Source organism: Carcharhinus amblyrhynchos, chromosome 5 (assembly GCF_965287045.1).
Source record: "Carcharhinus amblyrhynchos chromosome 5, sCarAmb.v2.hapA, whole genome shotgun sequence".
Classification (NCBI taxonomy): Eukaryota; Metazoa; Chordata; class Chondrichthyes; order Carcharhiniformes; family Carcharhinidae; genus Carcharhinus; species Carcharhinus amblyrhynchos.
The window spans coordinates 98,540,911-98,564,580 of NC_137328.1; the positions used below are offsets into that span (position 1 = coordinate 98,540,911).

At 43.9% G+C, this 23,670-nt stretch overlaps 1 protein-coding gene across 5 annotated transcripts in view; it reads left to right on the forward strand.

Annotated features, from left to right (window-relative positions):
* The window catches only part of hmgcra (3-hydroxy-3-methylglutaryl-CoA reductase a), a 113,519-nt gene that overhangs the window by 57,151 nt on the left and 32,698 nt on the right, over window positions 1-23,670 (forward strand). Inside the window, exon 1 of one of the 5 annotated variants that reach the window (XM_080189293.1) lies at window positions 9,842-9,919. The exons of 2 other annotated variants lie outside the window; for them this stretch is intronic. The gene's annotated coding sequence lies outside the window, so the exon portion shown is untranslated. Of the gene's footprint in view, window positions 1-9,841; window positions 9,920-18,445; window positions 18,720-23,670 lie in introns of those variants that run through there. 2 more of the 5 variants (XM_080189289.1, XM_080189292.1) reach the window with 2 other exon arrangements.

Genomic DNA, 23,670 nt, shown 5'->3' on the forward strand with positions numbered 1-23,670 from the left:
CACCCACAGCCATCCTCACTCCACTCATCCACGCCGACACCCACCTTCACCCTCACCCCCTAATCCACACCTACCCTCACGCATCCAAACTCTCACCCATCCTCATTCCCCACACTCCCCTTCGCCCTCACCCCTCTTCACTCTTACCCCTTATTCCATGCAAGTACACCCTCACACACCCACCCTCAATGCACCCACCTTCGCCCTCATCACACTCTCACCCATCCCCTCACTCCACCAACACTCTTCCCCCTTCCCCCTCATTGCTATCACTTCGGGATACGAAAGTTGAAGAAAACCCGAGCATTTTGTATGCACTCAAGTGCTTTGCACCCTTACAGTTAAAATAATTAACTATTTCATTAAAATCCAGAAAGAGCACGCAGATTCAATCACCTGGTGTAAAGGTACTTCTGAAAAAGAATGCTCTTCAGATTTTGCCCTTTCCCTCCCAGCTCCAGATCCTCTCATGCCCTCCATGGCCCCGGTCTCTCTCAGACCTTAGCTCTTCTTGGGCCCGGGGTTCTCGGATCTTGGGAAGATGTAAACTGGAGTGTCACAGGTATCAGTGCTGGGGCATCAACAATTAACAATTTGTATGAATGATCCAGATAAAGGGACCAAATGTATGGTTACTAAATTTGATGATGACACAAAGATAGATGGAAAAGCAAATAGCGAATACGACATAAAGAGCGAGATTTTCCACACACTGCACCACGTGGTTTGTGAAGATGGCCCACCACTAGTTGGTGGTGGGATCTTCTGGTGCCACCATTGTCAACAGGATTTCCCCATTGCATCTGTCACTGCTGGGAAACCCATGGCAGGGTGCGCCATCAGTGGGATCAGAAAATCCTGCCAGCATGATCAGCCAGAAAATTCCAGCCAAGGAGTGTGCAAAGGGACATAGATAGGTTAAGTCAGTGTATAATGTGGGAAAATGTAAACAAATTCTAACAAGTAATGTACTCCTACCCTCAATTCAATACCAGCATACAAGGGTGTCAGTTGTCCAGATTTCCAGCGGAATTTGTTATTTTGCCAAATAAAGGGTAGTGGATCTGGCAAAACTAGGTTGCAATCCAAGTTCCTCCAGATCAGCCACTATTTCCAGAGTGATTTCAGGGTTCAAAAATCTGGCACTTGTCCTCTATCATAAGACAATCTCTAACTTGGATAGCGTAATCCATACCAGAGTTTTCACTTGCTGTTGACGGTTTTCCACATGTAATCGAAAATATTTGGTTTTAGGAATCATCTGTATCACAGGTGAAGCATTTCCTAAAACATGTAGGAAAAAAGATTATTCAATTTTGATCGGTCAGCTTCATTCAATTTTAGATGAATTCTATGTATTAACCAAATGCAGGAAAATTTCAATGGAATGGTTCATTTAACAGATTTTGGGGGAAGGGAACAGAGACAGGGATGTTAATGTTTATGTGGAACGTGCATGAAAGGCTGAAATCAACTGAAGAACCCAGCTAGGTTAGGAGCTCTGTGGTGCTGTTGAAGATACAAACGAACAATAAGCAACAGGCCATTCAGCCCTATGAAGTTGTTCTGCCATTTAATAAGATCATGGCTGATCTGACTGCAACCTCAGATATCCAGCCTATCCCTAATTACCTATCACCCCTTTGCTTATTGATAATATTAGCATTTCAATCCATTTCCCATTTGGCAGTTGGCCAAAATGGTATCCCATGGGGTTGATTCCCAGCAATTGGAGAAAGGAAGAGAGACAATGACAGGAGAACCAAGGCTTCCTTGGCAGATCTGAGGAAGAACACCTGCCCCTCCTGACGATAAGAAACAGTAAAATAAAAGTAATAATAGTGAAATACTGCTGTTGCTACACATCTGAAATAAGAACAGTAAGTGCTGGAAACATTCAGCAGGTCTGCCAGCATCTGTGGAAAGAGAAACAGAGTTGCCACTTCGACTCCAACATGACTCTTCTTGGGAACTCTTCCAAGATCTTCAGAAGGAGTCACACTGGGCTCAAAGCATTTATTCTGTTTAGAACATAGAACACTACAGCACAAACAGGCCCTTCAGCCCACAAGTTGCACCGATCACTTCTATACCTACTAAGCCATAGACCTATCTATAACCCCCAATCCCATTAGATCCCATATACTCATCCAGAAGTCTTTTAAAAGACCCCAGCAAGTTTGCCTCTACCACCACCGACAGCAGCCAATTCCATTCACTCACCACCCTCAGTGAAAAACTTACCCCTAACATCTCCTCTGTACTTGCTTCCCTGCACCTTAAATCTGTGTCCTCTCGTAGCGACCATTTCTGCCCGGGGAAATAGCCTCTGAGAATCCACCCTATCTATTCCTCTCAACATCTTATAAACCTCTATCAGGTTGCCTCTCAACCTTCGTCTCTCCAGGGAGAAGAGTCCCAGCTCCCTCAACCTATCTTCATAAGGCATGCCTCCCAATCCAGGCAACATCCTTGTAAATCTCCTCTGCACCCTTTCAATAGCTTCCACGTCCTTCCTATAGCGAGGCGACCAGAACTGCGCACAGTACTCCATGTGGGGTCTGACAAGGGTCTTATAAAGTTGCAGCATTACCTCCCGACTCCTAAATTCAATCCCTCGATTAATGAAGGCCAGTACACCATACGCCTTCTTGACCACATCCTCCACCTGCAAGGCCGATTTAAGAGTCCTATGGACCTGGACCCCAAGATCCTTCTGCTCTTCAACCCAGCTAAGACTCCTACCCTTGATATTGTATTCCTTCATCCCATTGGTCCTGCCAAAATGGACCACTACACATTCATCTGCGTTGAAGTCCATCTGCCACTTCTCCGCCCAGTCTTGCATCCTATCTATGTCCCGCTGCAACTTCTGACATCCCTCCAGACCATCCACAACACCACCAACCTTCGTATCGTCTGCGAACTTACTAACCCATCCCTCCACTTCCTCATCCAGGTCATTTATGAAAATGACAAACAACAAGGGTCCTAGAACAGATCCCTGGGGCACTCCACTGGTGACTTACCTCCATGCAGAAAAAGACCCATCCACAACCACTCTCTGCCTTCTGTAGGCAAGCCAGTTCTGGATCCACAAGGCCAAAGCCCCCGGATCCCATGCCCTCTCACCTTCTCAACAAGTCTTGCATGGGGGACCTTATCAAACGCCTTGCTGAAGTCCATGTAAGCCACGTCCACCGCTCTTCCTTCGTCAATGTGTTCAGTCACATTCTCGAAGAACTCAACTAGGCTCGTAAGTCACGACCTGCCCTTGACTATTTCTGATCATTCTAAACTTCTCCAAATGCTCATAAATCTTGTCCCTCAGAAGCCTCTCCATCAACTTACCAACCACTGAGGTCAGACTCACCGGTCGGTAATTTCCCGGGCTATCCCTGTTCCCTTTCTTGAAAATAGGAACCACATCCGCAATCCTCCAAAACACCTCCCGTCTGCATCGACGATGCAAAGATCATCGCCAGGGGCTCTGCAATCACTTCCCTCACCTCCCACAGTAACCTGGGGTACATCCCATCCGGTCCCGGCGACTTGTCTATCTTGATAGAGTTTAAAAGTTCTAACACATCCTCTTCCTTAACATCCACATACTCAATCTTTTCAGACTGCCGCAAACCTGTAGTAGAACCTCCCAGATCACTTTCCACCGTGAATACCGAGGCAAAGTACTCATTAAGCACCTCTGCCATTTCTTCCGGTTCCACACAGACTTTTCCCCCTTCACCCTTTATAGGTCCTAGCCCTTCTCTGCTCATCCTTTTACTTTTCACATATTTGTAGAAGGCCTTGGGATTCTCCTTAATCTTACCTGCCAAGGTCTTCTCATGACCCCTTCTAGCTCTCCTAATTTCCTTTTTAAGCTCCTTTCTACAAGCCTTATACGCCTCTAGATCCTTAACATCTCCATTTCTCTCTCTCTCTCCACAACTGCCAAACCAGCTGAGATTTTCCAGGACATTTTTAAAATAAAAAAACAACAGTTCTGAGAATATCATAGAATTACTGGAAATGGGAGTTGTAGGAGAAACGCTGGAGCTTTTAACAATAGGTTTCTCTCACTCCCAATTCAAGGAATTCTCCAATTGCCTGCTGGAGATATCATTGACACAGCACAGTTAAAACAGATTGGGTTTTCCTCAGGATCGTAACCTATGTCATCCTGCCAGAGACATTGTTCATCCATGTAAAGCCTTTTTTAAAACTGTTTCACAGGGTGTGGGTGTTGCTGGCAAGGTCAGCATTTGCTGTCCATCTCTGTAACTGCTCTTGAGAAGGTGAGCCACTTCCTTGAAAAACACCCAAAATTACATTCACCAGAGAAAAAGTACTTAAATTGTTGGAACTGTAGGTTAACAAATCCCTGGGTCCTGAAAGATCTCATCCTAGGGTCTTAAAATAAGTGGCCAGTGAGATAGTTGGCATATTGGTTTCAATTTTTCGAAATTCACTAGATTCAGGGAAAATTCCATTAGATTGAAAATAGTCAATGTAACTCCTCTATTCAAAAAAGAAAGGAGATAAAAAGCAGGGAATTATAGCAATAGGAAATTATAGTTTAATTTCTGTCACAAGATAAACTTAGAAGCTATTATTAAAGACATTATAGCAAGGACACTTAGATTCAAGATAATCAGGCAGAGTCAACATGATTTTCTGAAAGGTAAATCAGGTTCAACCAAGTCTTTGAAGTCGTAACATTTGCTGTGGATAAAAGGGAACTGGTGGATGTACTGTGTTTAGATTTCCAGAAGACATTTCATAAAGTGCCAAAACAAAGGTTAGTGCAGAAAATAGAAGTTCATGATGTAGGGGGTAACATACTGGCATGGATAAAAGATCCGCTAGCTAACGGAAAACAGAAATTAGGCAAAAATGGGTAATTTTGTCATCTAACAAATGGTGTGCCACAGGGGTCAGTGCTGGGACCTCTGACAAAGAATCATCTAGACTCGAAATGTTGGCTCTATTCCCTCCCCATAGATGCTGTCAGAGATGCTGAGAATTTCCAGCATTTTCTGCTTTTGTTTTGGATTCCAGCATCCGTAGCATTTTGCTTTTATCAGAGATGAGATAGAATTTGTTCATATAGAGTGAGAGAGTCTTTGGAACTCTCTTCCTGAAAAGGTGGTGGAAGCAGTATCTTTCAATATTTTTCAGGCAGAGGTGGATAGATTCTTGATAATCAAAGGGTGACTGATTACTGGGGACAGTATCACAGCTTGATATGGCTCCTGCTCTGCACAAGAACGCAAGGAACGACAAAAGGTTGAAGGTAGCCCAATCCATCACACAAACCAGCCTCCCATCCATTGACTCTGTCTACACTTCCCGCTGCCTCAGCAAAGCGGGCAGCATAATTAAGGACCCCACGCACCCTGGACATTCTCTCTTTCACCTTCTTCCGTCAGGGAAAAGAAACTAAAGTCTGTGGTCATGTACCAACCTGCTCAAGAACAGCTTCTTCCCAGCTGCCACCAGACTTTTGAATGGACCTATCTTGCATTAAGTTGATATTTCTCTACACCCTACACACTACATTCTGCATTCTCTCATTTTCTTCTCTTTGAACAGTATGCATGCAAGAAACAATACTTTTCATTGAATACTAATACATGTGACAATAATAAATCAAATCAAAAGGGCAGGATGCAGATTTGTGGGTACTATCAGATCAGCCATGATCATGTTAAATGGTGGAGCAAGCTCAAGAGGCCAAATGGACTATTCTGACCTTGTTCATATGACTATGTCGGCTGTTGTTTGACGAGTCTTTGGGACAGCTCTCCCAATTTTGGCACAAGCCTCCAGACGTTAGTAAGCAGGTCTTTGCACGGTCAACAGGGTTGGGTGTACTTTTGTCATTTTCGGTGCCTAATTCAATACTGGTCCATCCAGTTTTATTACTTTCTTACATTTCTGTAGCATACAACTGATTGGCTTGCTAGGGCATTTCAGAAGGCAGTTAAGACTCATTTTACTGTGGGTCTGGAGTTACACATGGCCTGATTTCCTTCTTAAAGGGCGGTGAACTAGATATATTTCTATGAAAAGTGATGATCGTTTCATCAGCATTGCTGAGAACAGCTTTCAATTCCAAATTTATTAATCAAATTTAAATTTCACCAGCTATCATGCAAAGACTTGAACCGATGTGCATTAGTCTCAGCATCATTAATCCAGTGATATTGCTAACACCTCTACCTAGGCATGATAAGGAACCTCAGACCCACTTATTTAAGCAACTATATATTGAAGGTAACGAGATATTCTAATTATAACGAAGTACAAGATAACTTTTCTTTAATTCATTTGTGGGATATGGGCATTACTGGTTGGCCAGCATTTATTGCGTATCCTGGTTGCCCATTAACTGAGTGGCTTGCTAGGCCATTTCAGAGTTGAGGGTCAACCACATTGTTGTCAGCCTGGAGTCACATGTAGACCAGACCAGGTAAGGATGGCAGATTTCCTTGTTGAAAGGACATCAGCGAACCAAATGGGTCTTTCCAACAATTGACAATGGTTTCATGGTCATCAGTAGATTTTTAATTCCAGGTTTTTTTTATTGAATTCAAATTCCATCATCTGGCGTGCTGGGATTTGAACCTGGGTTCCCAGAACATTAGCTGAATTTCTGGATTAATAGTCAAACGACAATACCACTAGGTCATTGTCTCCTCTTCATGTGCTAAGCGATAGAAATAGGAGATGAAAATCTAATTGAACAAGTAATTGGCGCAGGGCACCCATCAGCCCCTCTACAAATAAGGTATATAAACGGGCACTTGGGGGGGGGGGGAAGGTATGTTAGACATGGGAGAGCTTTCTGTGTAACAATAAACACTGACCGTTAAGTGACATCCAAATTCCATGAAAGATTAAGCAAAGATAGATGGTTTACGTTGAGCTAGCTAATTTCAGAGAAGGGAACAGTTGGGAAATCACAAGTATGTTTGTTGCCACTGACTTGGGAAGTGTGTATGAGCAAGCAGCATTTTCAGATCAGATAAAAAGGCAGCTATTCACTCACCATGCCTGTGGCAGCTTTCAAACAATTATCCACATAGTTCCATTTTTTTGTCCTCCACAGACCCAGATTTGTATTTTTTCAAAAATGTGTCCAGTTCTGTTTAAAATAAGGGGGCGAATAGGAATTTCCATCACTTCCAATTATTTGACGTCCTAATAACCCAGTGCATTAGAAAACCGTTCTTCTAACCTTTCTCCTCATTCTTTATCATCTTACATCTATTCCTTGCGTTACCTAAGTTGTGACCAGTGGAAATAATATTTCTCCTTTACCCTCAGTCAATTCTTAACACTAAATAGTTGTCAGATATCCTCTTAACCATATAGGATTCTTATGGGGCTTGATAAGATAAATGCTGAGAGGATGTTTCCCCTCATGAGAGTCCAGGGCTATCCCGTCATGAGAGTCCAGGGCTAGAGAGTGTTGTCTCAGAATAAAGGGGCACCAATTTAAGACCGAGATGAGGAGGAATTTCTTCTCTCGCAGAGTTGAGAGTCTTTGGAATTACTTGCCAGAGAGCTGTGGAGATAGAATCCTTATATATATTTAAGGCTGTTGTAGATTCTTCATCCATAAGGGAACCAAGGATTATGGAGAAAGGGTAGGAAAGGAGATGCAAGGAATGCCAGATCAGCCATGAACCTATTCAATGGCAGAATAGGCTTGGGGAACCGAATGGTCTTATGGTCTGTGCAATTCTAAAGAAGAATCCAAATTCACTTATCACATTTTATATTATTCTTATCCTAAAGGATCTCCTCTGATTCCCTATCCCAATTCTAATCATAAAGTTGAGACACCTCCTGATGTTTATGCTTGTGTAAACATTGAGAAAAAACAGGTTTGGATTCAGCTATGCCGCCTTTGATAGGGCTTTAGCCAGCTCAATAACACTGTTTAAGCTCACACAAAGTATGTACTCATGGGTGAGGGAGCATAAGATTTGCTGAGGCACAGTGAATTTTACCATTAAGAAATGTCAGTGCCATCATGTGAATGTGAATAAATGAACAGAAGGAATGAAAAGATAATGGGGAAAACATGAGTGTATATACTTCCTGATAAAGTTAGACGTATAAAATCAAAGAAAAATTACCTTCAAACACTGCTTCTGTGCCTGAAGTGAAATCACTCATTGTATGGTACAGCTGAAAAGCATTTTTGTGAAAAGACAGCATCCTACATGAAATAAGTAAAGAGACATATTTATAACAGCAATATTGAAAAGCATAATTTGACCAGTTGTAATAGCTTAGGATATGCATGACAGACAAATTACATTGTTGAATTCAGGCACATTGCAATGGACAGAATTCACCAAACCATATTTTAGGGGACTCTAAAACTAGAGGGCGTGGGTTTAAGGTGAGAGGGGAGAGATACAAAAGTGTCCAGTGGGGCAACTTTTTCCACACAGAGGGTGGTGAGTGTCTGGAACAAGCTGCCAGAGGTAGTAGTAGAGGCAGGTACAATTTTATCTTTTAAAAAGCATTTAGATAATTACATGGGTACAATGGGTATAGAGGGATATGGGCCAAATGCGGGCAATTGGGACTAGCTTAGGGGTTTTAAAAAAAAGGGCAGCATGGACAAGTTGGGTCAAAGGGCCTGTTTCCATGCTGTAAACCTCTGTGACTCTACGACACAAGGTCTCAGGAAATGTTGAGTTTCTTGACAAGAGAAGTTGGAGGAAAATCAGATTCTCCCCCAAACAGATTTGTCAAAGGCATTCTACTTTAATCAATACAAACTTCTATAGCCAATTTTTAATAAGTGCGTAAAATAAAGATACAATGAAACTCAAAATCGGTTCTTCCTTCGAAATGGTCTCCTCTGGCTGTTTTCGCAAGTCAGCATGAGGTATTGCCAATCTAAATCTGCAGGTGATTATGACCTGACCCAGCTGAATAACTCTAAATCGGTCTACTGCCAGCATTCTGTTTCACCCAAAGAAAAGCTTAGTTTCTGATTCCTAGGCATGGTTTTGAATGCAGTTAATCTGTGGACTCTGTGGCATATTCCTCTAACTTCAGTTACATGCGTCACAGTGAGTCACAAAGATTTACAGCATGGAAACAGGCCCTCCGGCCCAACTTGTCTATGCTGCCCTTTTTTAAAAAAACCCTAAGCTAATCCCAATTGCCTACAAAATCTTTTATATCGCTCCCCTTTTACCTTAAACTTGTGCCCTCTAGTTTTAGACTCCCCTACCTAGGGCGTAGTACTCCCATTGTAGGGTGTAAGTGAGAAGGAAAAGCGAGGAGGGGGGTCAGCGCGGAGCGGGGTGTAACAGGGGTGAGGGTGGAGTTCTCACTATCTCTGGCATTGAACCAAGCCTCACAACACCAGGTTAAAGTCCAACAGGTTTATTTGGTAGCATCAGCTACCTGATGAAGGGGCAGCGCTCCGAAAGCTCGTGACGCCAAATAAACCTGGGGGGTTTTAACCCGGTGTCCTGAGACTTCTCACTGCGCCCACCCCAGTCCAACGCCGGCACCTCCACATGTGGCAGGGAAGCCGCCTGTTCCTGGCTCTCAGCTGGATACCTGTCGAGGCGGAGCTCTCCCTCCTCCTCACTCTCCTGGACTGAACCCTCCACGATGGTCTCCTCACTCTCACAGTCCGACACCACCTCGCGCTCCATACCCGCACGCTCCAGCCGGCGCGCGCCAACCTCCGCGCATGCGGACCCGCCCGCCAATCACGGAGCAGCCAATGCGCACGCGTGCTGTGCAACGGCTGCGGGGGCATGCAGCGCGCAAGCGCAATAGCCGAACGCCTGAGGGGTGTGTGCGAGGTGGGGAGGAGCGGTGCAGAGTGTGGCTTATATTCACGGGAGGAAATAATAATAACAAGAAGCTGCTGAATGTGAGTTATAATTTTATTTATTAGCGTCACAAGTAAGGCTTACATTAACACTGCAGTGAAAAATCCCCTGTGGTTACACTCAGGTGCCATTTACCGGTCCAGGCAGTGGTTGATCGAGGGGGTTGTCTGCCCCTGTACTGTGGCTATGTTCGCGGCCGGGTGTTCCTGGAGAGGGAGCGTGCCGTGTCCACCGGTGGAGTTGATGCCTTCTGCGCCCGTTGGAAACCGCAGGGGCTGTGGTGCATTATCGACCCTAATAATCACATTTTAATTTGATGTTTTCAAATTTCCTTTGTACTTTTATTTTGTTCGGGCTGTTCCCCCTGCTTTTGGGTAGCTGCCCCTTTTACTTGGTCCTGATTTAACTTGAGTTTGTTTGTTTGGTTTGACCTTAAAAGAGGCCACACTCTGGTGCCTGCTCAGGTACACTGAGGAAGAATTTAGCACAGCCAATGCACTTAGCCAGCACGTCTTTTGGAAACTGGAGGAAACTCATGCGGGGAGAACGTGCAGACCCCACAAAGACAGCAACTCAAGCCCGGAATCGAACCCGGGTCCCTGGCACTGTGAGTAGCCATGCTAAACACTGTGCTGCCCAGAGCTAATCCAGGTTCTCCAATGAGAAATATTGTTGTGAATGTGATTTTTCTGGACTTCTTTGTAAACTTTTATTGTATTTTCTTAAAGGATTTTATTAACATACTGAATCTGATGCCAGTCATGGTTTTACATTTTGGGAAGAGGCCTTCCAACCTATGGTGTCCATGCCAGCCATCAAACACCTATTATTGTTCTGATCTAAAAGTCAAGAGATGTTGCAATCGTGTAGGATGTTGGTGAGACCACATCTGGAGTATTGTGTCCAGTTTTGGTCTCCTTATTTGAGGAAGGATGAAGTGGCATAGGAGGGAATTCAGAGGAAGTTCACTAGATTGATTTTGGGGATGAAGGGATTGACATATGAGGAAAAATTGAACAGTTTGGGCTTGTCTAGAAGGACGAGAGGGGATCTGATTGAAGTTTATGAAATTTTAAAAGCAATTGACAAAGTAAATGTAGATCAAATATTTCCTCTTATGGGGCAATCTAGAACAAGAGGTCACAGTTATAGGTTGAGAGGCAGCAGATTTAAAACTGAAATGAGAAGGAATTATTTCTCACAGAGGGTGGTAAATCTGTGGAACTCGCAGCCCCATAGCATGGTGGACTCTGAATCATTGAATGGTTTCAAGAGGAAGATAAATGTACTTCTAATTAAAAAAAGGAAATATGGATATGGGGAATAGGTGGGGAGGAGGATTTGAAATCAGCCATGATCTGCTTGAATGGCAGAACAGGCTCAAAAGGCTGAATTTGCCTATTTCTGCCCCTAATTCCTATGTTCCTATTCAATCTCTCTTGCTGAAACTTAAGGGAAAAGTTTTTTTTAAGTTTATTTATTAGTATCACGAGTAAGGTTTACATTAACACTGCAGTGAAGTTACTGTGAAATTCCCCTGGTCAACACACTCTGGCACCTGTTCGGGTCAATCCACCTAACCAGGTGATAGCCTAGTGGTACTATTGCTAGACTTTTAATCCAGAAACTCAGCTAATGCTCTAGCAGATGGTGGAATTTGAATTCAATAAAAAATATCTGTAATTAAGAATCTACTGATGACCATGAAACCATTGTTGATTGTCAGGAAAACTCATTGATAGTGAGGGAATTAAGTGATGGTAATGCCACTGAATGTCAAGAGGAGATCATTAGATTCTCTTTCGTTGGAGATGGTCATTCCCTAGCATTTTTGTGGTGTGCATGTTACTTGCCATTTATCACTCCAAGCCTGAACATTTGTCAGGTCTTGCTGCGTATGTACACGGACTGCTTCAGTAAATGAAGAGTTGGAAATGGTGATGAACATTGTGTAATCGTCTGCAAACATAGTCACTTCTGACCTTAAGATGGAGAGAAGGTCATTGGTGAAATATAGTTGGGAAAAGGACATTATCTTGAGAAATTCTTGCTGTGATGTCGTGGAAGTGAGATGATTGACTGCCAACAACCACAATCGTCATCTTTTGTGCCAGCTTTGATTGCAACTAGTGGAGAGTTTTCCCCCAGAAAATGGGACATGGCTAGTTCTGGGGCACAAGTCTTCAGTACTATCGCCAGAATATTGTCAGGGCACACCACCGTTGCAGTATCCAATGCCTCCAATGTTTTCGGTATCAGGTGGAGTAAATCGAATTGACTGAAGACTTGCATCTGTGATGCTGGGGACCTAAGGAGGAAGCAGTGATGGATCACCAACTTGGCATTTATGGCTGAAGATGGCTATCAATGTTTCAGCTTTGTCCTTTTGCACTGATATGATGGGCTCCTCAGTCATTCAGCTTGAGGATATTTGTGTTGCTTCATCTTACAGTCAGTTGTTTAATTGTCCACCACCATTCACAATTGAATGTGGCAGGACTGCAGATCTTATCTGATCTGCTGGTTCTGGGGTTGTTGATCTCTGTCTATGTCATGCTGCTTCTGCCTCCTGGTATCCACGTATTCCAATATTGTAGCTTCAGTGGGTTGATGTGCATTTTTAGGTATACCTGGTGTGGCATGCCCTGCTGCACTCTCCATTGAACCAGGGTTGGTCTCCTAGGTTGGTGATGGTAGAGTGGGGGATAAACTGGGCCATGAGGTTACGGATTGTGATTGTATGCAGTTCTGTTGTTGCTGATGGTTCACACTATCTCGTGGTTGCCCAGTTTTGAGCTGCTGGATCTGTTCAAAATCAGTCCCATTTAGCATGGTGGTGGTGCCACACAGCATGATGGAGGGTATTCTCGATGTGAAGATTGGATCTCGTCTTCACAAGGACTGTGGAGTAGGTACCAGTACTGTCATGGACATACGCAACAGGTTAAATTGGTGAGGTTGAGGCCAAGTCCATTTTCCCCTCATGTTGTGTTCTCACCACAGCTGGAGACCTAGTCTAGCAGTTATGTCCTTCAGGACTCAATCAGCTCATTCAGTAATGTGCTATTGAACTACTCATGATGATGGATATTGATGTCACCCATCCAGATTAGATTCTGTGCCCATGCCACCCTCTGCTTTCTCCAAGTGGTGGTCAACATCGTGGAGTGCTGATTCATCAGCTGATGTTGGGTGGTATATGGTAATCAGCAGGAGGTTGACTTGCCCATGTTTGAACTGATGCCGTGAGATTTCATGGGGTTCAGAGTCGATGTTAAGGATCCAGAGCAACTCCCTCCTGACTATATACTACTGTGCCACCACCTCTGATTTGATTTGATTTATTATTGTCATATGTATTAACATACAGTGAAAAGTGTTTTTTCTTGAGTGCTATACAGACAAAGCATACCGTTCACAGAGTAGGAAACAAGAGAGTGCAGAATGTAGTGTTACAGTCATTGCTAGAGAAAGATCAACTTAACGCAAGGCAAGTCCATTCAAAAGCCTGACAGCAGCAGGGAAGAAGGTGTTCTTAAGTCAGTTAGTACATGATCTCAGACTTTTGTATCTTTTTCCCAATGGAAAAAGGTGGAAAAGAGAATGTCTGGGGTGCGTGGAGTCCTTAATTTTGCTGACTGCTTTGCTGAGGCAGCAGGAAGTGTAGACAGAGTCAGTGGATGGAAGGCTGTTTTGCATGATGGATTGGGCTACATTCACCACCTTTTGTAGTTCCTTGTGGTCTTGAGCAGAGCAGGAGCCATACTAAGAATGCTTTCTTGGTGCACCTCTAAAAGTTGGTAAGAGTTGTAGCTGATATGCCAAATTTCCTTAGTCTTCTGTGAAAGTAGAGGCATTGGTGTCTTAACTATAGTGTCAGCATGGAGGGACCAGGACACGTTGGTGATTTGGACGCCTAAAAACTTGAAGCTCTCGACCCTTTCTACTTCATTCCTGTTGATGTAGATAGGGGCATATTCTCCTTTACGCTTCCTGAAGTCAATGACAGTCTCCTTCATTTTGTTGACACTGAGGAAGAGATTATTGTTGCCGCACCAGTTCACCAGATTCTCTATCTCATTCCTGTACTCTGTCTCGTCATTGTTTGCGATCCGATTCACCGTGGTGGTGTCGTCAGCAAACTTGAATGGTTTGACGGACTCCGATGGGTCTGTTCTTTTGGTGGGACTGGACGTATCCAGGGATGGCTGGTGTCTGGGGTATTGTAACATATGATTTGGTGAGTATGACTATGTCAGGCTGTTGATTGACCAACCTATGAGACAGCTCTCCTAATTTTGGCTTAAGCTCCCAGATGTTAGGAGGAATTTGCCAAATCAACAGGGTTGGGTGTACCATTGTTGAAGGCTGTCCCTTAATATCTCCTCCAACTGTCCATGGTTGTAGACTCCCAGTTCAACACAGATGATGGACAGCACTAGTGACTTAAGCATATCCACCTAGGTTGGAATCTCTATTTTAATGACAATCAGTAATAGTTGTATTGAGTACCATTACTGAGATTAACTTTGAATTCAACATTTGTTAATTTAACTTAAATTACACCAACTGCCTTGGTTTGAACCCATGTCCCCAATGATATTACTACTATGCCAACATCTTCCTTTAAAAACCCCGCGCACAGAATTTCAATTGAAATCTGTTTCAACATGTATTCCATGCAGGCAACTTATGTTAAGAGAAACTGCTCGAGAATAGAACCATTCCCAGGAATCCACTTCCCTTTAATTAATTTGTTCATGTAGGTTGTTTCCAAAAATCAAACAGGCCACCACAAAGGCACTGTGGGCACTGCCAGGGAAGCAAGATTCCAGCATTAGCAGGCAATTATAATGTTGAATCTGGTAGGCACTAATTTCTGAAATTATAGATATTTTGTTATTTGATTTGATCTGATTTATTATTGTCACGTATACTGGTATGCATTTCACCTTGCCAATGTAGAGGAGACCAAATCATGAGCAGCGTACGCAATATACAAAGAAGTACAAGTAAATCACTCTTTCACTTGGAAGGAGTGTTTGGGACCTGAGCTGCATAATGAGAAAGGAGGAGATAAATGGGGAACAGGTGTGGCATCTCCTGTCCTTGCGTGCACTGAAGGGTGGACCGGAGTGTTATAGTAAGAATGGTCCCTTCAAAATGTTGAAAGAAAGGATAGGAGAAATCTGTTTGTCAGTGGTGGAGGTGGCAGAAATGTCAGAGGGTGATCTGTCAAACATGGAGACTGGTGGTTTGTAAGGTGAGAGAAATTTTAATCTTGTCTCTAGATATGACCAAAAGACAGTTTGAATGGAAACACCAAGGGAAAGAAAAAAAGGTAACACCCTAAGAAGAAACTGGTTGCCAAGGCACCACATATCAAAGTAGGTGGCAAACGTGTACAAATACAGTATTCTACACAAAGCTTGTGGCACAAAGAAAAAGGTTGAAAAAATTAGAATGCCTAAAAATGAGGCCTCAGCTAAATGTGCAGTCCACGTAATATGCAAGGATAGGCCAAGGTTGTGCTATAGTAGAAGAAAAGAACTCAACTTTCCCTTTTAAGTTAGAATGTTCACTAAAGTAAGGAGCCATGCAACCAGTCAAACATTTGGAGCTGATCTCTCTGGAATTTGTGAACATTTTGTGTTATTCCCTCATGTTGGGATGCACAATTGAATGATTTGATTTCAAATCAATGCTCATTGCCTCAGCAAAGCAGCCAGCATAATTAACGACCCTGGACATACTCTCTTCCACCTTCTTCCATTGGGAAAAAGATACAAAAGTCTGAGGTCACGTACCAGCTGACACAAGAGCAGCTTCTTCCCTGTTGCTATCAGACTTTTGACTGGACTTGTATTAAGTTGATCTTTCTGTACATCCTAGCTATGACTGTAACAATCTGCAATCTCTCCTTTTCTTCTTTATGAATGATATGTTTTGTATAGCGCAAGAAACAATACTTTTCACTGTGTACTAATATGTGATAATAAATCAAATCAAAATCAAGATTAGATGAATAGCCAAGTCCTTTCCCCAGGTAGGGGAGTCCAAAACCAGAGGGCATAGGTTTAAGGTGAGAGAAGAAAGCTTTAAAAGGAACCTGAGGAACAGGTTTTTCCTTACAGGGTGGTGTGCAAATAAAATGAACTGCCCAAGGAGGTGGTAGAGATGGGTACAATTACAACATTCATAAGAACATAAGAAATAGGAGCAGGAGTAGGCCATCTCGCCCTTCGAGCCTGCCCCGCCATTCAATAAGATCATGGCTGATCTGTCATGGCTCAGTTCCACATTCCCGTCCTCTCCCCATAACCCTTAATGCTCTCTCTTATCAAAAACCCATCAACCCGCGTCCTAAAAATATTTAGCGAGGTAGCCTCCACCACTTCAACGGGCAGAGAATTCCAGAGATTCACCACCCTTTGCATGAAGAAGTTCCTCCTCAACTCTGCTGTAAACCGCCCCTCCTTTATCTTGAGGCTGTGCCCCCTAGTCCTACTGTCCTTCCTGAGCGGGAAGAGTCTCTCCACCTCTATCCTATCCATCCCATTCATCATCTTATACGTCTCAATGAGATCTCCCCTCATTCTTCTAAACTCTAGCGAGTACAAGCCTAGTTTATTCAGCCTCTCCTCATAGCTCAACCCCCTCAACTCCGGTATCAGCCTAGTAAACCTCCTCTGCACCCCATCCAAGGCCAAAATATCCTTGCGTAAGTACGGCACCCAAAACTGCACACAGTACTCCAGCTGCGGCCTCACCAATGCCCTATATAGCCGCAGCAAGACCTCCCTACTTTTATATTCAATCCCCCTCGCTATGAAGGCCAGCATCCCATTCGCCTTCCTGACCACCTGCTGCACCTGCAAGCTGGGTTTTTGCGACTCATGCACAAGGACCCCGAGGTCCCTCTGCACCGTCGCCTGCTGCAGTTTTTCGCCAAGTAAGTAATAATCCTTCCTACCATTATTCCTACCAAAGTGGACCACCTCACACTTGCCAACATTAAATTCCATTTGCCATTTCCTGGCCCATTCGCCCAGCCTATCTAGATCCTTCTGCAGACTCTCCGCGCAATTTGCCGTTCCACCAATCTTGGTGTCATCAGCAAATTTTGACACCATACACTCGGTTCCCTCCTCCAGATCATCTATATAAATGGTAAATAGCTGAGGCCCCAGCACCGACCCCTGGGGCACCCCACTAGTCACCATCCGCCAATCCGAATAGCACCCATTGACCCCCACTCTCTGCCTCCTATTTGACAACCAATCCTCTATCCACGCTAACACCCTACCCCCAACTCTATGTCCCCTAACCTTCTGCAATAACCTCTTGTGAGGTACCTTGTCAAATGCCTTCTGAAAATCAAGAAAGAACACGTCCACCGGCTCTCCTCTATCCGCCGCCCTAGACACATCCTCATAGAACTCCAGTAAATTTGTCAGACACGACTTCCCCTTAACGAAACCGTGCTGCGTCTGCTCTATCAAGCAATTCCCCTCACGATGCCTCGCTATTTCCTCATTCAAAATAGAATTGAACAGATACATTGATAGGAAACATTTGGAGAGATATAGGACTAGTTGAGCTTGGGAAACCTGGTCAGCATGAATGAGTCAGGCTGAAGAGCCTATTTCCATGCTGCATATCTCTACAACAAGGCTGTATATCTCTATGATATGGCAAAAGGCATGCTGATACAGTGGTTAGCACTGCTGTCTCGCAACACCAGAGACCCAAATTTGACTCCGGCCTTTGGTAGCCGTCTCTGTGAGGTTTGCACATTTTGCCTGTGTGGATTTTCTCCGGGGGCTCTGGTTTCCCCCTACAGCCCAAAGACGTGCAGGTTAGGGGGATTGGCCATGCTAAATTGCCCTTTAGTGTCCCAAGATGTGTAGGTTCAGGGGTTTAGCCAGGGTAGATGTGTGGGGTTACAAGGATGTTGTGGATAAGAGGGCCTACTCTGTCAGAGAGTCGTAGAATACTACAGTGCAGAAGGAGGCCATTTGGCCCATCGAGTCTGCACCATTACAATCCCACAGAGTCCTATGCATTTACCCTATCTAGTCGGTGCAAACTCCATGGGCCAAATGGCTTCCGTCTGTATTATGGAATTCTGTGGAAATGTTAACCGTTTTTCTGTCCACAGATGCCAGCGCTTTCTGTTTTTATTTCAGACTTCCAGCCTCCGCAGTGTTTTACTTTTATTCTTATATTGCATTAATGAAAACGACATGAGTGTGGAGTGGGGGGCCTCTCCTCAGACCTGGAGAGTGAATTCAGTGTATTATTCAGGCTGTCTGCTGTTTATGTTAATATATTCAGAAAGGTGCGCCCGCAAGTTGTTCGCGTCCTTCCGGGTTCGGCCAATCAGGAGGCGGGCGGTCTGAAGCCCCGCGATTTGATTGTCTGACTGGCACTCGCCAGATTCCGGAAGGTGGGAGGAATGGCCAATCAGGAGGAGGGCGACCGACAGGGCAGCCAATCAGAGGGTGGAGCGGATCGGGCGATTGGGCGCTCGCCATCTTAGGAACTGAGAGCAGAAGCGGCTGGAGGGAGAGCGAGAGGGAGGGAGCGGCCGGAGCGAGAGGCGTGGAGTCAGCCCGCAGAGAGAGAGAGAGAGAGAGAGGTGAGGAAGAGCCGGAGAGAGCGGCTCGAGATTATCGAGGAGACAGCCCGGAGAGAGAGGGGCAGAGCGACCGCTGTGAAGAGACAAGCTGGAGAGAGAGGGGTAGAGCTGCCGCGGCGCCGACAGGAGAGCCCCCTCCCGCCCCCAGTCCAGTCCCGCTTCTTCAGACCGTTTGCGGTGATTTGTTTTTAAATCCCGGGGTGAGATACCGATGATAATGTTGATTATTGGGATGGTTTTGCGGTAGAGGCGGTGGCTGCAGCTGGCCAGGCCTCTCCCTGGGGGCCGGTGGAAGGCCGCTGGGCCGCTGATTGTGAGGTAACCGCCGCCGCGGGTTTTCAATGGCGGGGCCGGGCCGGGGGGTTGTTCGTCATGGGCAGAGCCGTGATCCAGAGCCTGGCTGGAGCGGGTTGAGAGACACACACAAATCGAGCTTCCATCCTCGCTGAAGGTGACCCATAGCAACCGTGTGGCTGGAGATAGATATATTTCTAATAAACAAAGGAGATGGGGAGGTGGATTTGAGACTAGGGAGAAATCAGCCATGATCTGATTGAATGGTGGAACAGGCTGGAAGGCTGAATCTAGCTACTTCTAATTCTAATCCTCTCAACATTCCCGGCAGCACTGACTAGGGAGCAGTTTCATTTTCATGTAGGGCTGCTGCTTCCATCATCTGCTTGTGGTGGCTAATATGTCATTTGACAGGCAGCTTGTATTTGTGTTAATTTTAAACCTAGTGTGAATCTCTAATCAAAGCTTGGATGTCTCAGTGGTCCATATTTGGTTTTGGTTGTCACCCTGTTTTTCACAATGTGCCTATTTGTGTTATTGAAATTCAAACCCTGCTCTGCTCTCCATGCTCCTCCTTTTCTGATATGTTTTTGAAGAGTCCTTTGACAGCCCATGTTGCTGACTTCACTGCATCTTTTCCCACCCCAGCTACTATGTGGAAATGTACATAAACCTTCTGCTCCGAACTGCGGCCGGTTATTTTTAACACCCCTGTCTTGATTTAACATAGTTATTGTGTCATTCAACAGGCAGCTTAGCTTGGATTTGTGTTAATTTTTTAAACCTAGAATGAATCTGCAGTTAAAGCTTGGGTGTCAAGGTGGTTTGATCGAAAAAGTTTCTTTTATTCATTTGTGGGACATGGGTTGGCTAGCATTTATTGATGTGGAAATGCCAACGTTGGACTCGGGTAAACACAGTAAGGCCAACAGTGAGACTTCTTACTAGCATTTATTGCCCATCCCTAGTTGCCCGAGGGCAGTTGAGAGTCAACCACATTGCTGTGGCTCTGAAGTTGCAGGTAAGGATGGCAGATTTCCTTCTCTAAAGGACATTAATGAATCAGATGGCTTTTTCCAACAGTGATCATCATAGTCAGTAGATACTTAATTCCATATTTTCTTTTATTGAATTCAAATTCCACTATCTGCCATGGCGGACACTCTTAACAATGATACCACTTGGCCATCACTTCCCAGCTCCAAGTGTTTGATTAAAATGCATTATATCCACCTGTATGTAGGATCCCATTTAGAAAACCTGTCATTTGAAACTAGTTCAGATATTCATAAAGGTACATCAGATTTTACTAAATCATTCTTGTTTCTTGGACCCAAGCTACATCCAAATAGTATTTCAATCCTCTTTCAATGGTATCCTGTGCTTGATTACATGCTCTCTTTGCTACACCCTGAGAAAAATAGCTTGTTACTCTCTACTGGGATTGGGACATGATTCTGCATAGACTAATAACTTGATCTATTATATAAACTTTACCAATCAATAAAGTCTATCAGGAAAATCCTGATCCATTGTTGATTGGAATAACTTGCATGGTTTCGTACAGTTTAATAATCTGCATTAATGGTGGCCTGTGATTAACAACCTTATATTGACAGATTTTTGGCATTCCCTTAAGTACAGTTCCCCTTTCATGTCATCCCAATATTGCATTAAATGTATATTTGGCAGTAGGATTCTAGCTGGTGTGAAGATGGAGGAGAGAATTCATGCTCAGCAGTTGTTGAACTCCATGTTCAGTCCAGAAGTCTATAAAGTGCTCAATTGGAAGATTAGGTGCTGCTCCTCCAGTTTGCTTTGGGGTTTGCTAGAACATTGTGAAAGGTCAAGGATGGACATGTGGACAGGAGAGCAGGGTGGTGTGTCAATGTGGCAAGCGACAGGAAGGTCAGGGGCCTGCTTGCAGATGGACTGAAGGAGTTCAGCAAAACCATCACCCAGTCTGCGTTTAGTCTCTCTGATGTAGTGTAGATGGCATTCGACCAGATTGGAGAAGGTGAAGCAGGTATTGCACTTTCTCCGATTGCATGGGAAAGTGCCATGGGCAGGCAGTGAATGTGATGGAGGAGTGCTCCAGGGGGTCCCAGATAGAATGTTCACTGTGGAATGCTAACAGGGGGTGAAGGGGAAAAATGTGTTAAATGGTGGTATGCTGGAAATGGCAGAGGATGATCCTTTGAATGCAGAGACTTGGGAGTGAAAAGTGAGGACAAGGGGACTGTATCCTGGTTCTGGGAGGGGGGTGAGAGTAATGGCCTGGGGAATGGGTTGAACACAGTTAACCCTGTCAACCACAGTGGGTGAAAAGCCATGATTGAGGAAGAAGGAAGATGTATTGGCAGCACTATTCTGGAAAGTGGCATCATCAGAAAAGTTGCAGTGGAGGCAAAGGAACTGAGAGAATAATGGGATGGAGTCCTTACAGGTTGTGAGGTGTGAAGAACTGTAGTCAAGATACTTGTGGGAGTTGGTGGACTTGTAATGGATACTAGTGGACAGTTCATTACCAGAAATGGAGACAGAGAGGTCGAGGAAGGGAAGAGCAATGTCAGCGAAGGACCATGTGACGGTGTTAGAGGGGTGAAAATTGGAAGTAAAATTGTTAAACTTTTTCCAGGTCTAGACGAGAGTATGAAGTGGCACCAGAATAGTCGGTGATGTACCAATAAAGGAGTTGTGGAAGGGGACCAGAGTAGGACTGGAACAGAGAATGCTCCATGTAGCCCATAAAGAGATGGGCATAATTGGGACCCATACAGGTGCTCATCGCCTTTTATTTGGAGGAAGAGCAATGACTGTTGTCTTCACTTTCACCCCACCGGTCTTCACATTCAAAGGATCATCCTCTGTGATTTCACCAACTCCAGTGGATTCTGCTGATTCTCTTTGGTCTCACCTCTGATGAAGGGTCATCTAAACTCAACATTGGCTCTATTCCCTCCCCACAGATGCTGTCAGACTTGCTGAGATTTTTCAGCACTTTCTGTGAATGTCAAGTAAACGTGCTACAGTTCAATTTTTGCTTACTTCGTGGGACCCTGTCTCAAAATCCAGTAATATACTGTTCATCACTGTAGTTGTAAAATAAAAGTTTGGGTTCTATTCATTTGCATTCATATTACTTTCTTCAACTATTTGCCAAGGAGATATCAAAGGTGTCTTTTCAGGATTCCTGGAAAAGAAATTTGGAATTTCCGCTTTGGCTGTTAGCTAGTGTAAAAAGATGTGATTGTTTCCCTCCCAATAAAACTTGGCTATGCTGCCAGGCAAGAGTAAAAGCTGTAATGCAAAGTTGTAGTCTATTCTGTGTTTAAAGTTAACTATGCAGTGGGATCATTTAAAAAAAATACAGTTTGGTACCTGATGGTCCTTGTTTACAAGTCTTTCAAATTAAATCGAAAATAGAGACCTTGCTTTTGGTGAAAATTTTAAAAGTCATTCACTTTATACGATAAGTTTGTCAATTTCCACTCCAGCTCAAATATATGCTGGTGTAGCCGAGGAGTAAATTAAGTTTCACATTCCTTCATCCTGACTGTTATAACTTGTAACTGGTTTGTTTTCTTGGCTGGTAAGTATTTTTATGGCATCAATCCCCTTTTGTGCTGAAATGTGTTCTTATAAACTGTCTCTGCCTATAAAATCACTTTTTTAAAAACAGAATCTCACTTAAATTTATGGTGAATACATTGATGCGTTGACAAGTTTCAAACTGCTATGGCTGTTGATTATTCATCAAATAAGGCTCAACAGTCCAAATGGCCTATTCCTCCTAAATTATATTTCATTCATCCCAAGTAATCTATGCCAGGGGACGAACCTCCTCCCATCTTTACTTCATCTTATTCCACCTGCATATTCTTCAATTCCTTGCTGCCACATGCATTTGTCCATCTTCTGACTGCTTTCTGGGTAAAGAAGTTTCTCACTGTTGGTGATTACTTGTATTTATGGCCCCTGGTTTTCAGTGTCCCACAAATGGGAACATCAAATGTCACAATCACGTCATGAACGTACAAGTAAATGGAGGCTAACTCTGCAGTAGCACACATGGGTTGGTTTTAATGGGAATAGAGAAATGGCAGAGAAGCTAAGTATTACTTTGATTGTCTTCACTGAGGAAAATACTGGAAATATCCCAGATTTGGAGATGCAGGGGAACTAGGAAGAAAGGAGAGTTGAAGGAATTTAGTACTAGAAAGTTGTATTGGCCAAGTTAATGGGACTGAAAGTTGATAGGTTTTTGGGACCTGATATTATGCATCCCAGAGTGTTGAAAGAGGTTGCTATCGAGATATTCGATGCTTTGATCACCTTCCAGTCTTCAGGAACCATTCCGGAATTTTTGGAAGGTAGCAAATGTCATTCCCTTCACTTTTTTAAGAGAGCAAGAGGGAAAACGGGGAACTACAGACCTTACATCAGTGGTAGGAAAATTGTTGGAATGAAGGGTGTGATGAATAGACACTTGGACAATCATGATCTGTTTGGGCATAGTCAGCATGGATTTACGAATGGGAAATCATGTTTGATGGAATTGAGATGTTACTAACAAAATTGTTAAAGGAGATTTGATGGATGTAGTGTATGAGTATGTTTGGACTTTCAGGTGGCTTTTGATAAAGTCTCCCACACGAGGTTAATTGGTAAAGTAGAAGTACATGGGATTGGAGGCAACATGCTGTCATGGATTGAGGATTGGCTAACAAGCTGAATGAAAACAGTAGTAATAAAAGGGTCATTTCTAATGTTGGCAGGCTGTGGCTAGTAGAGTATTGTAAGGTTCAGTACTTGGGCCCCAACCTTTTACAATATATATCAAAAATCTGGATGTGG